The following is a 20,055-nucleotide window of genomic DNA, read 5'->3' on the forward strand; positions in this document are numbered from 1 at the left end:
GGTGATGGACTTCAAATTTTCCCTGCAACCATCATAATAACATGCCCCCTTTATTTTCTTTCTTTTTTACATTACTAAAACAAATAAACTTGAAAGACAAAATAATCATACAAGTTTCTGTATACTTCTAACATTTCTAAAGTAAGCAAATGTGAGAGATTTAGGAATCATACAATTTACTCTATGATCATTTATTTCATTATTTATTGTTTATTATCCCCTCCTCAGGAATGCTATCTTTAAAAATAAGTTTATTCTCTGACTCATTGAGCACCATAAATGGAAGCAGTGGAATAGGAACTTACACATAGTACATAATAAGTGGAGTAAACCAAAGATGCAATAGTACTCAGTTACCAATTCTTTTAGCGAAGCCTTGCAATTATTTCATTTGAGTTTTTAAAACAACATAAAAACAATGACCCAAAAATTTAGTTTCTGTTATAGTTTTTGAAGACATAATTAAGGTGTTAGAGTAAAGCATATATCATTATTTTCCTATTGGTATACTCTATAAATTTATTGATAATCATGGTTTGGAAACATGTTTTTTTTTTTTTTTTTTTTTTAGGTGAGGGAGTAATAGGGAATTGAACTCAGGGCATTTAAACACTGAAGCACTTTCCAAGGCCTATTTTGTATTGTATTTAGAGACAGGATCTCAATGAGTTACTTAGCGCCTCACTTTTGCTAAGGCTGACTTCGAACTCAGGATCCTCCTGCTTCAGACTCCTGAGCTGCTGGGATTACATGCATGCGCCACCATATGGTTTTATAAAACTATAAAATATAGTTTTATTTAAGGATTAAATCTTTACTATTATAAAGGCTTTGCACATCATTATCCATGTCAGCCTTCTCTCTTGGACATGTGGAAGACTGAGATTCTTAAACCTGCCAAAGTCAAATTGGATCATATGAATAACTTAGACTAAGGAGCAATGATTAGAAGTAATTGTTTTTGTAAATATCTGGAAAAGTGACATTTATATATTCAAATTTAAAGAATTCTCATTATTTTTGATGTTATTTTATGGATATGATTCCTACTGACATACAACCACTAGTTTTTATTTTTTTCTTTATACTTTGCATCTCTTTTCATTTTCTTCTTCAATGGGAAAATTAATCACTTTTAATTAAATTTACATTTGAATTTTTAAAAAATGATTAAATTTTGATAAGAATAAAAAATCGTGAAGTTGAGGCTACCATTTGCTTTATTGACTCTGAAAGGGGATATTGACACAGAAATGTGTAAGACATGTGGATGCAATGTGCTGGACATTTTGAATGTCATTGGATAGAAAGAAGAAAGGAATGAAGGAACAAAGGAAGGGATTGAGGGAGGGAAGAAAGGAAGGCTTTCTTTTTATTAGGAAAACACTGGTGGATTTTGACTGGGTAATTCATATAAGTGGTGCTTTGGAAATAATAGTTTGGATACATTGTGCAAGACTGGTATTTGAAGAGAGAAGCTGGTGACAGAGAGACTAGTAAATAGATTATTACAGGAGACAAGTAATGAGATAAAGCATTGATTTGTTGTGATTCCAAGGCAATATACAACAAATAAGGGATGTAAGTGGTCTTTTGAAGGAAAGACTAGTATATGTGTTTAATTAAATGTCGAGATAAGGGAAATTGATTTCTAAAAGGAGTGGAGGTTTCTAAATTCAAGCGTGTGTGTGTGTGTGTGTGTTTGTGTGTCCATATGTAGATGTGTAAAGAAAGGAATTTGTGAGGAAGTCATAATCTAGAAATGCTGTTCATATTACATATTAAGTGCTTATAAAGTAGTCATATTTTCCAGAAGAGGCAGAAGATATTTGTGCAGAATCTTTTTAAAATGTTCATACAATGACTTCATGAGGAAGGTATATAATGAACACCTACTTTGATCTGTTTTTATACTCTTCTCTCTTTCTTTTCCAGTGTTTCACATAGATAGAAAATTTAAATACTAATTCTTTAAACATACATTGGACTTAGAAAATTCTTTAAGCATGCTATAAAACTGTAACTGCAAAAAGAAATCACAGTATAAAAATGTTGATCAATCAGTGTAACAAAACATATCTTTGAAGTAAAAATACTCAAATTTTAAACTTAGCATCCTGTTTTTATTGATTACTAATTAAACTGTTAGTCTATCAGTTAAAATCTCTATATAGACACATACATATGCACACATCCAATTGGTTTTGTTTTTTATTTCTCTTAGTATGCTCACGCAGACACACATATTTATTTTGAGGAATTGGCTCAACTGATTGGAAAGGTTGGCAAATCCAAAATATACCCAGCAAGCCTGCCATTAGCAATCTAGAAATTTGGGGAAGACTTGATGATATAATCTTATGAAAAGATCCTTCAGGGGATCTTGTTCTCTGTTTTTGAACCTTTCCATTAATTGGATCAAGCCTAAGGACATTAAGAAGGATGCTCTGCTTTGCTAAGGCTTCTTATTTAAATGTTAATTGCACCCCTCTCAACAGAAATAACAACAACAAAAAATCTTCCTGGCAACATGAAATCTAGTGACTTCCCAAACAACTGAGTACCATATCCTAAACAAATTGATACATAAAATTAACATTCACAGTTCATTTATTGTCACATCAACAACCATATAAGTTTTACAAAATAAGAATTGGAATTAGAATTATAAAATAGAGTAAGCTAGAAACAAGGACAAAACCAAACTCAAGCTTCCATTTATCTTGATAAAACTACACTTTGTGAAATGAAAATTGCTCTGATCCTTTCTCCACAACTGAATACAAAGTCCTTGGGTAATGGTTAAGCCTACTCTTATGCCTTGCAATTTAAATACTATTATGTAAAGTTAACAATTTATGAATGTTATGGAAATCCAATATACCTTATATGATGAGGACACATACACTTGCATATAAAAACAAACATATTCATAATGAAATAAAACTATTTTTAATAATTATGGTACTCATTTCACCAATCAAATGATAGTATATGTCATTTATAACTATGTTCTTACATTACTCATTCTCTCTCTATTTTTTTTTTTACCTCAGCACCTGAGCTGACCATGGTTATTTACCTAGCAGAGTAACCCAGAATTCTATGCTTGAATGGCTGGGCCATTAATACTCTTACCTGAATTATGTGACTATAGCTTTTTAGCTTTTTATTAATTTTAATCAGAGGGCATGATAATACCAAGAGATATTTAAGGGATGTCCTGTATTCCAGACACACTCTTCCTTCCCTCCATTGTATAAATATAGTCTGATCTAGTCAATACTCTCTTGATAATCCAAATCATTAATCCTACCCAATACAGCAAGTCTATTCCAAATATACATTTCTGAAAATGGGGAAAAAAAATCACAGAATATATTTGAAGACTCACTGAAGAAGTATTTAGACAAATTTTATGATTTCTGTTTTACTCCACATTTTTGCTACTGTGACCAAAAGACCTGACAAGAAAAATTTTAGAGAAGGAAAGGTTTATTTGGTGCTCATGGTTTCAGAAGTCTCAGTCCATAGATGGTGGACTCCATCTGGGTCTGGTAACTGTCAAGCAAGTAGGGTATGGCTAGAAAGTCAGGAAACAGTGAAAGCTATGCCTTTGGGGTTTATATTTTGTCCAGAGTGGACAAAATATAAACCCCAAAGGCATGCTATCAGTTACCTACTTCTAGCCAACCCTACTTGCTTGCAGTTACCACCCAGTTAATCCATACCATTGGGTTAGTGTACTGATTAGGTTAAGGGTCTTATAACCTTATTATTTCACCTCTAAATTTTCTTTTATTGTCTCACACATAAGCTTTTGGGGGAACTTTCATGTCTAAACTGTAAAAATTACTTGACCTCATTAAGTTCTTATTCTAATTGTTTGGTCACAGTGATATTTTTGAGTTTTCTGGAATTAATGTCAGAACCAGTGTTCAGTAATTCAAAAATATGAATATTTCCTTTTCTCCTATATGCATTCACCCTGGTGTAAGGCCAGACATCCTTTTGTGGAAGACAGAGAAAAAGATTAAGAGTATAAATTTGGCAAGATAGTAGAGCTCTTCCTCAACATGACTCAGTCTTTGTCCAAGAGCTTTTATATGTGCAAACTGACTCTTTTCTGGAAATTGAATGACTCTACTTTCATGATTCAAGTCAGACTTTTTGTTCATTTGAGGTAGAACTATATAAATTATTTGGTTAAATGAAAATTTAGTTGAGTGCTCAAATATTTGACTTCTAGGAACACATTGAGCAACCAACCAAAGCCAGATCTTTGCAAATCACAATAATCTGACTATATCTCTGACTTTTACAATAACCATGTGAAATTTCCCTTTGGCAATTAAACACTGCCACTAGGCTCTTGTCACCTGGGAAACAGTTATTACTATTACATTAAGTTGGCCAATTCAAAGGCAGCAGTTTCCACTGTAGTTTTTGACTTATAAAGAGAAATAACAAGAAAGTTGGATAACTAAGAGTTCCATTTGATAAAAGAGAATATGAAAATTAAAAGCTATTCACTATGCTTTATTTAGATTTTAAATTGATTTATGTTGACATGATATTTATATGATGTTCCACATCATATTACTTCTAATAATGACATTTAATGTTAAATTAGCATGTTTTTTGAAAGTTTTAAATTATATTTGGTTAAAATCATGTGCAATAATTTAGGTGTTATTTGCAATTATATTTCTATACTTGTGTAATATATAAGTTAATATTAACAAAGAAGTGTTAAGTGCATAAAAGAGATGAAATTTATGTAAACAGAAATCAAAAATTGGAATTTATTTTAGAAATTATCTGTGTGTGATTCCATAGACAATGTGGAAGATAAATATATAATTATCAATAGAAATTAATAAACTAAAATGGTTCATAATATTATCACTTAAATATTTATTAATAACACTTCTTCATTTTGTCTAACTATATCTTCTTTCAAAATATTTAAATAATTAACATAGAGCATATTCATCATGTATGTAAAATATGAATAAATATGTTTTATACATATATTAATCTAAAACATGTATTTATCTAACAATTTTAATACAAATAAGCATAGTTTTATACAGGTGTATAATTATGTGAAAATTCTATATTCAATTAAGAAACAATTTGTAACCATGTTTCTTAACCTGAGATTAGAACATGTACTTCAGGAATACTGAATAAATTTAAACTTACATACAAATACTTACATTTATACTTTTTCCCTTTGGAAAGACTTATAAATTTCATCAAGTTGCTACATGTTTAAACTTTATTTATACTATTAAAATAACGCTTATTCATATCTCATATTGCAGAACTGAACTAATGGAATCAGTTGAGATTTTCTTTATCAACTAAGGCTCATAAGTACTGTTCTTTTTTATAAGTAGTGGTCTGCTCAAAGAATTATAGGCTTGTTTAGGGTTTCATTTTTAGTGCAATTATTTATATATACAGTTTCAAGCCATATAAATAAACAGATCTAAAGTGTGAAAGGTCAAAGTAAGAATTTCACAGTGAAGCACATAAAAAAGCCTGTATTAGGTCAAATAAGAAGCTGCTTCTCTGAATCTACAATTTCATATGATTACTTCATAGGATTAAAAGAAATCATTTGCTATGCTATCATTTTTATGGTTGAGAAAAAACTATCAGCATATGTGCAAACAAAACTTTTCTGTTTGAACCAGTCATTTGAAATCATCTTCATTCTCATGTGCATTAGCAGTGGGGCATGCTATTATCTTTACACAATGCACAGACATTTTCAGTACTTATAAATTGGATAGACCTCAGGCAGAAGTGGTATTCATGGGCTGCGTTTCATGTTTGGTAGCATCATGAGTAACCTCACCAACACTAGAAAACCACTATCCTGGGATATGTCACCCATATGCATTTACAGTTTGTCAGCTTCACACTTTTCTCTTTGCTATTTCTATTTTTCTCCCATCTTCTCACAAAGTTTGGTACATATTAGCTAACTTACACATTCCATAAAAATCTATGCTTAATATCGCAAATACAATCATATTCAGCTGAGATTAAGATTGTTAGGATTTGAGCAATTTATATCCTTATACATAAAATTGATAGCATCACAATTAGTTTTCCCTTTTGTATCTAATATTCTGACAGTGAATGTGTTGTTTTGCTTAATAAGGGTTAATTTTAATATACAAAAAATTAGATGGGCTGCACAATGAAATGCTAAAACTGATGACATATTCAATAACAACACTGATGAGAATATTACTTTAGGATTATTTTTCCTACATATGTTATAATAATACTTAATTATAAATAATAATGCAAAAAAATTTCTTCTGAGCATAATGAAATTTGTTCAACACTCCATTTTATATTTAATTATTTTATCCTTTAGTGTTGGGAATTTGTTTCTACTATAAACATATAAGTCAAACAACATTCCTTAGGTACCATTTCTGCTATACGTCATAAGTATATATGTGTGTGTGTGTGTGTGTGTGTGTGTGTATGATTTTTATTCTCACTTAGTTTTTGACATGTAATTGCAATTATTCTTCTTTGATTATTTGCATATTGAGGATTTAGAATTAGAATTAGAATTCTGGATTTTTAAAAAATCTGCTTTATAAAATTCAGGCCAATCTTATTAAACATTCCTTATGCATTTTATTTTTTTAAAAAATGTAGAATTAGCAGTCATTAGGTGCAGTGCTTAAAACTCTATTGTGTCAAGTGCATATACTATAAAAATCCCCTATAATCTGCCAATGTATATGTTGGAAGTATGTTATATATGCCTTTCAATTTTCAGTTCCTTTTACTCTATTTAATATGTGATTTTAATAAAACATATTTTATTAAAAGAACGAAGATGGAAAGGAGAAAAATAAGAAAGGTAATTTAGTTTATAGCTTTTAAACTTTCAAGGAAAAAATGGAAGATGAGGCTACACATTTTCTTATTTATTTTTTTAAAAATGACTTGATTATTTAATCATAATTGCCAATTGAAACTTAAAAATTACATATATATATGAGCTCTATTAAAAGTTTTATGACACTCTAAATGTAAATTCAAATGTACAAAAATAAATATATATGTAGCTTGTTTGTTTCTTTTGATCAATGATAGTTATTTGTTAATGATATTAGTGATGACAGATATAAATAAAGAACCTTTGCAAGAATGTCTTTTTTAAATAAAACTAAATTGTGATTTAAATCTAATATAGATCATGATCTCATTCTTGACTTTTGCTTAGGTGTACATGAAACTATCATATGGCATTCTCCATCCTAAGTATATTTTATGAAAAAGAGTTATATTATCTCTCAATATAAACAGATAAGTGAGTAAAGGTCATACAATAAGCCCCCTGTACTGCTGTAACAGATTTTGAGATAAGCAGTTTTTCAAAATTTATATTATCTTTCTGAGTCATATTTGTGAATTATTTATAATTAAATACTTTTCAAAGGTTCAAATTTATCTCCTGAACATAAGAACATGTGGCACTGTTGATTTTGCTAAGTTATATTCTTGAATAATGACCTAAATAAACATTTCCCAACATATTAATCCATAAACAGATGCTTAGCATCGCTAATCATCAGAGAAGTGCAAATCAAAACCACAATAAGTTATCACCTCACTTCAGTAATAATGGTTCTAATCAAAAAGATAAAAGATAACAACTGCTGGCAACAATAGAGAAGCTACCATATGAATCAGAAATCCCATTCTTGTGTATATGTACAAAGTAAATAAGATTGGTGTGTTAATAGATATCAGTGCCCCTATGTTCATTAGAATGCTATTCACAATAGCTAATGAATGGAAACTACCTAACTGTCCATCAACTGATAAATGCATAAAGAAAATGAGGTGCATATTCTATTCAGCCATAAGAAGGTATGAAACCGAGTCCTTTGTGACAACGTAGATTTAGCTGGAGATCATTGTTAAGTGAAATAGGCCTGCACAGACAGACAAGTACTGCATAATCTCACTCATAAGTAGGATATGATATAGTTGATTTCACAGAGTTTGAGAGTAGAATGGTGATTACCAAAGGCAGAATAGGTAGTGTTGGTTAATATGTACTACATCATAGAGTAAGAAGTTCTGAGTTACTACTGCACAGTAGGAGACTATACATAACAATTATGTACCTACCTTATGTCTTAAAAAGGTAAATTTTGAGTATTTTTACCACAAAGAAATAATGAAGGTTTGAGGGAATAGTTACCTTTATCTTGATTTCAACATTGTACAATGTATACACATATTGAAACATCACAGGCTACCACACTATTATGAACAGATCCTTTTTTGTAAGCAGTTTTCTTTTTTTAATTTATATATGACAGCAAAATGCATTACAATTCTTATTAAACATATAGAGCACCATTTTTCATATCGGTGGTTGTACACAAAGTATGTTCACACCAATTTGTGTCTTCATACATGTACTTTGGATAATAATGATCATCACATTCCACCATAATTTCTAACTTCATGTCCCCACTCTTCCTCTCCAAACCCTCTGCCCTATTTAGATTTTGTCTATTCTTCCCATACTCCCTCTTCCTATCCCACTATGAATCAAGCCTCCTTATGTCAAAGAAAACATTATGCATTTGTTTTTTTGGTATTGGCTAACTTCATTTAGCATTCCATCCATTTACCTGAAAAATGTCATGATTTTATTTTATTTTATTGCTGAGTAATATTCCATTGTGTATATTTGCCACATATTTTTTTATCCATTCATGTATTTAAGGGCATGTAGGTTGGCTTCACAGTTTAGCTATTATGAATTGTGCTGCTATAAACATTGATGTGGCTGTGTCCCTGTAGTAAGCTGTTTTTAAGTCCTTTAAGTATAGATCAAGGAGCGAGATTGCTAGGTCAAATTGTGGTTCCATTCCCAATTTTCTAAGAAATCTCCATACTGCTTTCCATATTGGCTGCACCAGTTTGCAGTCCCACCAGCAGTGTATGAGTATGCCTTTTTCCTGACAACCTTACCAACACTTATTGTTGTTTGTCTTCATAATAGCTGCCATTCTGACCAGAGTGAGATGAAATCTTAGAGTGGTTTGGATTTGCCTTTCTCAACAAATGGTGCTGGGAAAACTGGAAATCCATATGTAACAAAATGAAATGAAACCCCTTTCTCTCACCATGTACAAAAATAAACTCAAAATGAATCAAGGATTTAGGAATAAAACCAGAGACGCCGTATCTAATAGAAGAAAGTGTAGACCTAATCTCCATCATGTTGGATTAGGCCCTGACTTCCTTAATAAGACTCCTTTGACGCAAGAATTAAAACCAAGAGTCAATAAATGCAATGGATTCAGACTAAAAAGTTTCTTCTTAGCAAAAGAAACAATCTGTGAGGTAAATAGGGAGCCTACAGATAGAGCACCAATCTCTAGGGTATATAAAGAACTCAAAAAGTTAAACACCAAAAAAACCAATAACTCAATGAATAAATGTGCCAAGGACCTGAACAGATATTACTAAGATGATGATATACAATCAATCAAATATATGAAAAAATGTTCATCATCGCTAGCAATTAGAGAGATGAACAGTTTTTTTAATCAATTAACGTAAAATATAGGGGCTGGGGATGTGGCTCAAGCGGTAGCACACTTGCCTGGCATGCGTGCGGCCCGGGTTCGATCCTCAGCACCACATACAAAACAAAGATGTTGTGTCCGCCGATAACTAAAAAATAAATATTAAAATTCTCTCTCTCTCTCTCCCTCTCTCACTCTCTCTTTTAAAAAATAAAATAAAATAAAATATAAGTTAAAAATGAAATAATGAATAATAAAAATAGCATAGAGTTGTTTAAGTTTATTTGAGCAATTAGACATTCTGATTTAAAGAATATCTTAAACTTTTTTTCTTTTGTGAATATTTAACTCTTACATTTTAGATAAATTGCTTTTCTATTCTAATTTTAAGTGACAATATGGTAATCTTTGGCAGGTGATGACATTTTTCCCAAATCAAGTATAAAGCTCACATTTCTATGAATATTAAAACAATCACCAAACAAATAAATAAACCTGAATTTTTTTAAGTTGAAAATTAATGGGTAAAAAAATCTCTCATTGTCAAAATACTAACTTTAAAGAACATTTTCTTTCAGTAAAGTTTTATACAGTTAGTGTTCCACTTAAATTCCACAGTGTCCATATAATAATTTAAAGAAATATTCCATAATTGGGGTTCATTTCAAGGTAGACAATAAAAAGTTCATTTATAAAGGAGAAATGAAATTCCTGGACTTACAATAAAAATAGCTTACATTGCTAATAAGCTCTAGGTGTTTTTCTAAGTGATTTAGAGATGATTTTTTTGAATGTCCTTCTGAAATAAACCTTTAAGTTTACATTCTGAGGTAAATAAGCAACCTAATTTTCAGATTAAGTGACTCAGGCACAGAAAAGTAAGATATATATGTTTAATAATAACACATTTACTCAGTGTCACAATTTGAAATATTCATTGAACTCCAAAGTCTATGTTCTTAATGACAACATTATATAGATTGGGTAAGAAGTCTATTTAGAAACTGAAATCAATTTATTAAACAATAATTCAATGATTAATTCATAATCACAAATTTATTTGTACTTAAGTTTTATATACTTTGATTTTTATATTTTGTGTTTTGGTTTAGAACTTACTTTTAAAGTGTATGAAATTGTAATAAGACTTCGAACATAATTGTTTCAATTGCTTATTAAACTTATAATGTCTTTATTAAGAATATGAAATTTAGAGTTCAATTAAGTATTTCAAATTGTGACTTGGACACTCAGTTAATGTGTGTTATCATTAAGCATATTCTCTTACTTCTCTGTGCCTGAGTCTCTTAATCTGAAAAATAGGATATTTACTGGGAATATAAATTTATTTCTTAGGCATGATTAGAATAATATTTCAATTTGAAGACTTGGTCAACATTCAAATTTGATATTTTCTTCCAAATATTCCTGAAATGCCTTCACATCCTTGGTAGGAAATGGCAGTCTTCTTTTGCCTGCTTCACTAATATGTTCACTTGCTTTATCTTTATAAGTGCTTATTGACACCATTGCTTGTCACTGACAAGTTCTGCTTCTTCACATGTTGATGTATAACATTAGAGAAGCACACTGAGGCAAGCGTGTAAAGCAGGGTTTATTTCAAAAGGAGTCATACAGATTTCTGAGAGGGAGAAGGGGGCCATAGCTGGTATCCTGGTATCTCAAGAAGTGAGCTCATTCTGCCTTTTTTTATATATCTTAGAATTCCTTTGTTCTCCTGCTCTCTTCCCCTTATCTCCCTCTTTCCTGTGTATGTGACTGGCCCAGGAGATACTCTAGTGTGATGGCCCAAAAGGTGAGAAGCATATGGGCTGGAGGGGCCAAGGTGAAGGGACTCTAACAGGAAGAGGGCTCAGTGTATATTAATTAACAATCTTTTATAACTCCCTATCCAGAGGCACAATTCCTGAGACAAGTTACCTTAGCAACAGGTTGGAGCAGTAGCAGGGGCAGGTTACCTGGATAAGGGTGGAGGAAAAGCTCTGAAGGCATTAACATTTCAATCTCTCAGTAGATTGAAAGTTGAAAGTCTCCAACTTTTTGGATGCAAATTGGCCTCCATTCTCTCCATACAGTCCAATTATCTGTGTATACTGACTGCCTGCATCTTTAATACTGGCTCCAATATCATATTATATCACTCATTCAACCCTTCATACAAGTGTCTTGGTCTGTTTGAACTGTTGTAACAAAATACCATAAAATGAAGAGCTTACTAAAAGAAATTTATTTCTTAAAGTTTGGAAGTCCAAGATCAAAGTGCTGGCAGACTTGATGTCTGGAGACTACCTATTTTCTGATTCATGGAAAAAGGCTGCCTTATGTTTGAGTCCTCCCATTGTGGAGGGGTCAAGGACTCCTTCTTAAAACTCATTAAAATGGTACTAATCCTATTCTTGAGGGTTCTTTCTTCATAACCTAATTACTTCCCAAAGCCTTTAATACTATTACCTTGGGATTAGTGTTTTGATATGCAAAGTTCTGGAGGACATAAACATTCAAACTTTAGCAATAAGAGATCCTTAGCAGCAATTATTTTGTCCTTTTTTCTTTTAGATTCTGATTTCTATAGAATAACTAGCTAGTTATGGACAATTTGCCATATTCACAATATAACTGCTCAATGATAAAGTCAAAATATACAGGAGACTACAAAATAAATGATCAGGTACTTAGAAGTCTGAAATAATATTTCTTGAAATTAGCAGCTGATAACTAACATCAGTGGTATCACTCTTAAGAGGAAAATTTAGGATATTTTCAGAAGGCATACATTTCCAAGGATACAGGGCAAAATAACTGAGTCAAATGACAAGATGAGCCCTGATGCCTACTGAAGTCTCATATATGTAATTATAAAAATAGCCAGGTATTTGGAAATAGTGCAAGTATGCCAGTGAAGTTTATAGCGAAGAAAGGGTAATATTCACTTTGTGGAAATTCCAGAGCCTTCTCTTTAATATAGTGAATTATGAAAAGAATTTAAAAGCTAATTTCTGTGGTAACTTTTTATGTTCCATAATTAAAGGATTCCTTTTAGTACTTAAAATTGAAAATAACTTGTAGAACTTAATGTATAGGCTTTACTTCAAAGAAACAATGAGTAATTGTGAAGCAGCTGAAAGAATGAGTAATTGTGAAATAGCTAAGTGTATATGTTCATTGTGCAAATCAACAGCATAAGTCACCTCTGACCTAAAGACTGTAAGGAAACCAGTTTATCAAGGTATGAGGAGTGTGTGTTTGAGGTGGAGGCAGGGAAGAAATAGAAATGAGGAAAATAGTGAAATAGCTTGTTGATAACACTATGCATCCAGAAATACCTTTAAACTTAAGGGACAGGCAGATTAAGTAGTCATAAACAGGCAGACAGTAAATATAAACTCTAAAGGAACCTAGGTTTTAGATAAAGAGAACAAACAAGAAACAAATAAAATGAGCAGCTGAAAGAAGAAAATCTACTTTCATATCTATTCAGAGTCTTGATTGTGACCCTTTTCATAGTGGTCTGCTGGGTTAGTATATACTGTCAGTTTATGTTAACTAGCTCTTTCAATCTGAAAGTCTGAAAAAGCTTCAATACAGACACTGCTATAATAGCAAAGCAAAACTGCATCACATCATTTTCCCCCTTAATTCTTGCATCCCCATCCCTTTGCAATAAAAGAAAGAAATCTTTTTTAAAAAAATACATCAAGAATTAAAAAGAACCAAAGTCCTGAAGTGCAGCATAAAGATAAAACTAAATCAAATACACTGGCTCACAATTTCTTTAATTACAAAATAGGTGGTCCTTACTATATAACCCATAAGTAAAAACAAAACTCTTATGTACTCAGTCAGAATGAATAACACCCTGAAAAAAGTTGACTGTATTTGTCTGTTAGCACTTGGTAATAAAGTACTACAAACTGGGTAATTTAAGAAAGATAAATGTGTGCCTTGATGATTTGGAGGTTAGGAGTCCAAGATCAATTGCCAGCAGAGCCCTAATCTCTCTGAAAGTGCTAAGAGGATCTGATCCAGGCCTCTCTCCCAATCCCTGATAGTAATCTTGTTTGTGGAAGTGTAACACCAATCTCTATATGGAGTTCTGTGTGTTCTTGTGTATTTGTATATCTCTATCCAATTTTCCTCTTTTTTGTAAGGACACAAGCACACTGGATATAGGGCCCCGTTTGATGCTGTATGTTTAAATTGATCATCCATACTGTCATACTAGTGTGGATGATCAATTTAAACATACAGCATCAAATGGGGCCCTATGATTCTGCAATCTGTATACGGGATAAAAATAGAAGTTCATAACCCACTTGAATCAAATGTATGAAATATGATATGTCAAGAGCTATGTAATGTTTTGAACAGCTAATAATAATAAAAAAGGAAATAAATTGATCATGCACCCAAAGTTATTTTAACAACACTATTCCCAGGTCATATCCAGAGGTAACAGGTGTGGGGGAGAACTTGAACATGTTAAACTGTGGGATGCAATTAAACCATAGGACTGCCCAAAATGGAAAACAAAGCAAAATGGAAACAAATGAGAACTGAACAAATGATCTTCAATAAACTTAGAAAAATTTGGACTTTATAAAGCAAGAGACAATTTATGAGGCAGTAGTCTTTTATTCAAAGAAAGATTTTCTTGAGGAAATAAAGGAAGGGGAAGAACCAGATAATGTGAGGAAAGTAGAATAAGATGTTAAAATAAACAGCAAAAGATGTCTTTATATAAAGCAACAAAAATAAAAATTATGATTGCAGTAAATGGAATCAATTGTGAATGAAAAACATAAAATTAATACCCTGAATGAAGATGAAAATAATAAAAGAATCAAAGGAAAATCAAAAGACCTAGAAGAATAGAAAAGATAATACAAAAGCAATAATATATTCCTAATAAAAAGATCAAGACAAGAGGAAAAGAAAATCATTCAAATACAGAGTTGAAAAACATCTCAGTTAAAAAATGCTTAGCTTGTAGATTTCAGTTTAGTGATGGTGTCTAATAAAATCAAGGTAAAATAACAAACACTCAAATATATATTATAAAATTCCAATTAAAATGCCTTAGTCAGAAAAATTAATTCTGGACAGTATGTTTCATAAATTTGACTGTCCATGGACTCTAAAGCCCAGGAAAAAATATAAACATAAAGAAATCTGTATGACTGAAATTGAAACCCTTGAATAAACATTTTTCTATTTATCCAGCTGTCTTGTTTTCAAAGATAATCAGTATCTTCAGTTAAGTGGGTATTGTTTAAACTCTTGCTATTATACTTTTAATAAATATATTTTATTACTAAATAATATCCAATGTTGTTATGAATGTTTTATATAATTATATTAAGAATCACATCCTTTGTATATTGCCTTTTATATTCAAATAGTTACACCTTTATGTTCCAAACATATCTTCTCTTATATTAGTTTAATTTTTGATATCTTAACTTTTAGATACTCCTCCCTAAACCTTACACACTAATTGAAGGAACTCTATGGTCACCTTTCCTTGAACATAAGCCAGCTTCATATACCCCATCTAATTTCCAGTACAATGTCCAATATAGCTAAAGAAAAAAAATCATAATATTAAAATAAATAAAAACATTAAATATGTTACATTATATAATGCTAATGATGCGAGTATGAGTTAAGTAGAAATATAAATCCACATTTGTTATTAAAGGCTAAAAAATAGATATTTATGCCTTGCTATGAAACTTGCTTAAGGTCCCCACTTCAGAAATTACAGAGTCCCAAAGTAATATTTTCTTTATTACTCAGTTTGAACAAGAAGGAAATTGGAGAGAACCTGTTTCCCTTCAGCAGAAGGAATACCCAGGGAACATGCTTCCCCTCCTAAACCTTGTTGAGGTCCTCTACATTTATAATGATCCACCACCAATTCTCTTGCATATTACTATTTGAAGATTGAAAGTCAAATGAAAATTTCATAAAATCAATTTCAAGTCAGGCACATTTTAAAAAGAAATAAACTTCAGCAATATAAACAATTATGAAAGTAAAATGTAATTTCAAAAGAGCCTGGGATGTTATATAGTCTAGACGTGAAACCTGCCAAAGTTTTGGCTTTGTGGTTTTGGGAAGAATTAAAATAAATACAGAGCAAGAGCTAGACATTGACTTGCAAGATATTTAAGGTTCTCATCTTATAATTCTGAGGTTTTCTTCCTCTGTCTGCATGTACAACTACCTTAGGATATTTGGCTCCACTGCTTAACCTCCTTTGAATGATAAAATTTAAGAAATTCCATTATGTTGATGAAATTTAAACAGTTTGCAGTGGAAGCATACTTAGTTTCTAAGTCTTTTGTGTTCTGAATCTCTTGTGTCTATTACACACATTTAAAAACTCTTATTTTTAAATTATTCTGTTCTTGTTAATAGTCTTAAATTGAATGCACCTTCTCTTTTGATGTCTTTTGGCTACAAGATACCCTGTAATTATAATGACAACAAAACAAAACAAAACCCAAGCAAAGCAACACCCTATGGTTCTTGAAAACGTTTATTCTCTGAAAGCCAGTTTCTCTTTTTTCCACTTGTGAGAGCTGCTGTTTAATTTTAATACTTCAGGTGAATAAAATTGCTCATGGCTTCATTTTGTACCTCAGAGACTCAATTTGAACTAAAGTTGGTTCTGCTCTCTAGGAAAATTTTTCTTATCCATTGTTTACTTAGATCTTAGTTTCACTGTCTGAGTAGGTCCTTTTTATCTATTATTCTCTATGATAATATCTTGAGTAGGTGCTGAGGTATATAAAACACTTGCAGAGTTCTTCCTGTTGCTACATGTTTGGGGGTCTATACATTTTCAAAGCTCATAGTAATAAAAGGCCCATAACTTCTATGATAATATAATCACTTCCAAAATCTAATTGCCTGATGGAAATTTTTTCTCATTATATTCCAAGTGTCAATCACAAAAATACTTTTTTTCCCTAACATGATTACATGATTCTTAGGATTCACATATTCGTTTCCTCACTTAGTCCCTTAGTATTCAAACATATTGCCTGCTATCTTGAGGCCCTCAGGATTTGGGGGGAAGTATATCAAGTCAGCTTAAGCCATGTTCAAGTAGTCACATCATCTTATGTTAACATTATGCAGAGACGCTTTTAGCAAGTATTTTTCTACTGTTTAAATTGTGACCAGGTTCCAAAGCAAGTAATCCTAGAGACTTCACAAGGATGAAGCAGGAGGATTGTGAATTCGAGGCCAGCTTAGTAAAATTAGTAAAACCTGTCTCCAAAAAAATAAATAAATAGAAGATTAAAATGCGATTTGATTTTTCTACCTCCAGTAAAATTCCATGACATTCACTCTCTAGGACAAGTCATATTTTAGGTTTTTCTTAAGAGTAATATCTCAGTTCCAGAATTATTTTTATATCAATCAGGGCATTCCAAGTTATAATGTCGTAAGATCCCAAAATACAAATGATTTGTCACAATACCAATTTATGTCACACCTATTATTTTATACCTTGTTAAATACAAGCTAGTAATAAGCAAAAATTCCTATGAAGATGCTTATCTAAGTCCTCCCTTTAGATATATAGATTCAGTATGCTTATGGTAAAATTTACATCAGAATCAAGATGTTTCAATGTGATAAGTATAAAATTTTACAATCTAATTCTGTAGCTATCCAAATTCCAAAATCAGTTTTTGTTTTTTGTTTTTTTGCTACACAAATCCAACTGCTAACAAATTACATATTTTAGTGTACTTTTTAGAACAGCAAATAAATTCTGACATCAATGTTAGTGTTAAAGAAATGAAAGTTTCTTTATTAAAACAAACAAAAAATCCACTAATAGTTTTTATTGATATTTAGTGACAGAACAAATCAGAAAACTATGTCTCTCACATGTGTTATATGGCAGGCAGCCATCAACATTTGAAACAGGGATAAGATTTCTTCAACTTTGATGCTTCACCATATTTTACTCATAGCTTCTAAGGTTGCTATAGAAGGAAAAGAAGAGATAAATATTCTACTTATTAACTATAATATCAGATAAATGATATTAATTTTTGTTAATTTTCAATTTCTAAGATCTAATCACATGCTATACCAAATTGAAAAGTAACAGACTAAATGTGCTTTTTGCTAACACCTTCATGTGGCACATAACAGTATATATTGAAAGAAGTGGGCAGAATGACTTTGTTAAGTATGAAAAATTAACAGAGTAACAATGTGTCACATGTAGAAACAAAGGACTTGAGTTGATAACATACTATGATTTTTAACTAGACATGTTAAAGTTGGAAATATTAAACACATGCAAATAAAAACTTCTACCCAAGGTTTTACAGGTTATATATCCCTTTTTCTTTGAATTGCAGAGTATAGTTTTGCTCTGGAGCTTCCTCAGAAAGAAATTAATATTCTTAAGCCAAAGCCAATGATCTCCTAAAAGAATTGTTATTTGGTTATCATAAAATGTACATTAAAGCAGAAATCATGTTAATTAAGAGTTACAAAAGAATCCTGAATACTCACCTTGAGAATTGTGCTTCACATTTGAATGAGAACATGTCTCTTTGCATCTATAAGAATATCACTGCAGTGATTATAAGGCTCTAACTTTGCATTCTCTTTTCCTCTTTAAACTTCTGTTTTATTGTCTCTATCTTCACCCCTGCATGGAGCCCATGGGTTTTTTTCATGATCCTATGCCTGTGAATTACATGTCTATTTCTCAACTCAGCTTGTGGTGGTCTTCAGATCCACATATCCAACAATCCAGAATACAATTTCTAACCTAATACTCTAAGTATCACAAACACAGCATTTAAAAATAAAGTAAATATTACTCATCTAATTTTCTCAAATTCCCTCTTACTTCAGAATCCCCACTATCAGCAAATAGAAATAGAAACCACTAAGTCCTTCAAACCTGAATCAGAATTATTATCAATTTCTTTTTTTAAATTTATTTTTTAGTTTTCAGCGGACACAACATCTTTGCTTGGATGTGGTACTGAGGATCGAACCCGGGTCGCACGCATGCCAGGCGAGTGCACTACCACTTGAGCCATATCCTCAGTCCTATCAATTACTTTTTTATTAGAGCTGTCCTTTGTTATCAATTTATTTTTTATTAGAGCTGTCCTTTGTTTTTTTTATTGTTGTTGTTGTTCAATCTGTGACCAAGTAATCTTGAATATTATCATGAACTGTTTGTTTTACTTTATTTATTTATTTAGTGCTTAGAATTTAATGGCCTTTAGCATAGATTCACAAGCTTCTCACTATGTGCACCATCAATCCATTCCCAAGATCCCATTATGAAAGCTTGTTTTCTGGGAGTATTTCTAATACCAATTACACAATCCATGAAAGTGATGCATAAAAATATATGGCACATTCAAAGTGGGTGATTTTTAATTGATTAGAATAATGAGTACATTTGCAAAAGTGTAGATACTTTTAAGAAAACAAAAATAAAATAAGAAATAACATAGCCTCCCAAAATACCAGATACAGCAGGATAGCATTCCTTTTCTATAGGTGAAAAGAAAAGAGGCAAAAGGGAAGATCAGGATCTGTACAAAGAGAGAGTTTTGTGTTAAAGGATTCCAGAAAAAAAAACAAAAAAAAACTGTGACTTTTGGTTGGGGGATGCTCCCTAGTCACTGAGGAGCACTAGGGAGAAATGTAAGGAATTAACATTTGAGCTTATTATTCCTCTTGACTAAAGCAGAAACTAGAGAACAAAGAAGTTCATTAATCAAGTCAGAGTCTCAGGCTATCCAAGAGAATAAGAATGAAAAGTTATCAGAAGGGATACATAGAAGATAGTACAATGTTCAATTCCTGTGGGAGATAGCATTCATAATGTTTCCCAGGAGAATTTCAAAATTTCTATAAGCCAAAATTCATTTCCTCCATATTCACAATTGGCAACTCATCGTAGTTTTTCTGTTATTTTCTGCTTTGTCATTTTATTTAATTTGTGAAAAGGGGAGAGCAAATATATTCCATTAATTGTTAGGTAACCAAAGTACAAAAAGTCACATGGAGAATAACATAAAAAATGAATATTACCACATAATCTTGGATGCTATTTGAATTCGACTTGAGGCTATCTTCTTGAAAAACAAATGCATGGGCTCTATCTTTAAGAAGAGTGGTATGAGTTTCACTTGTTTTTTATTTAATTTTAATAATGATATTAATATACTAATTTTACATTTTAAGAAGTACCTGAAATCATGTTTCTTAATTGATTTTCTACTTCTATAGCAGAATACTACAGTATTGTAGTATTGTAAACTCTAGCATTTATTTGGCTCCTAGATGGATGTGGTGTCACATGCCTATAATATCTGTGATGTAGAAAGCTGGGTGAGGAGGATGCAAACTCAAGACCAGCCTAAGCAAGTTTGAG

The sequence above is a fragment of the Callospermophilus lateralis genome, chromosome 8 (genome assembly GCF_048772815.1).
Source record: "Callospermophilus lateralis isolate mCalLat2 chromosome 8, mCalLat2.hap1, whole genome shotgun sequence".
NCBI classification, from domain to species: domain Eukaryota; kingdom Metazoa; phylum Chordata; class Mammalia; order Rodentia; family Sciuridae; genus Callospermophilus; species Callospermophilus lateralis.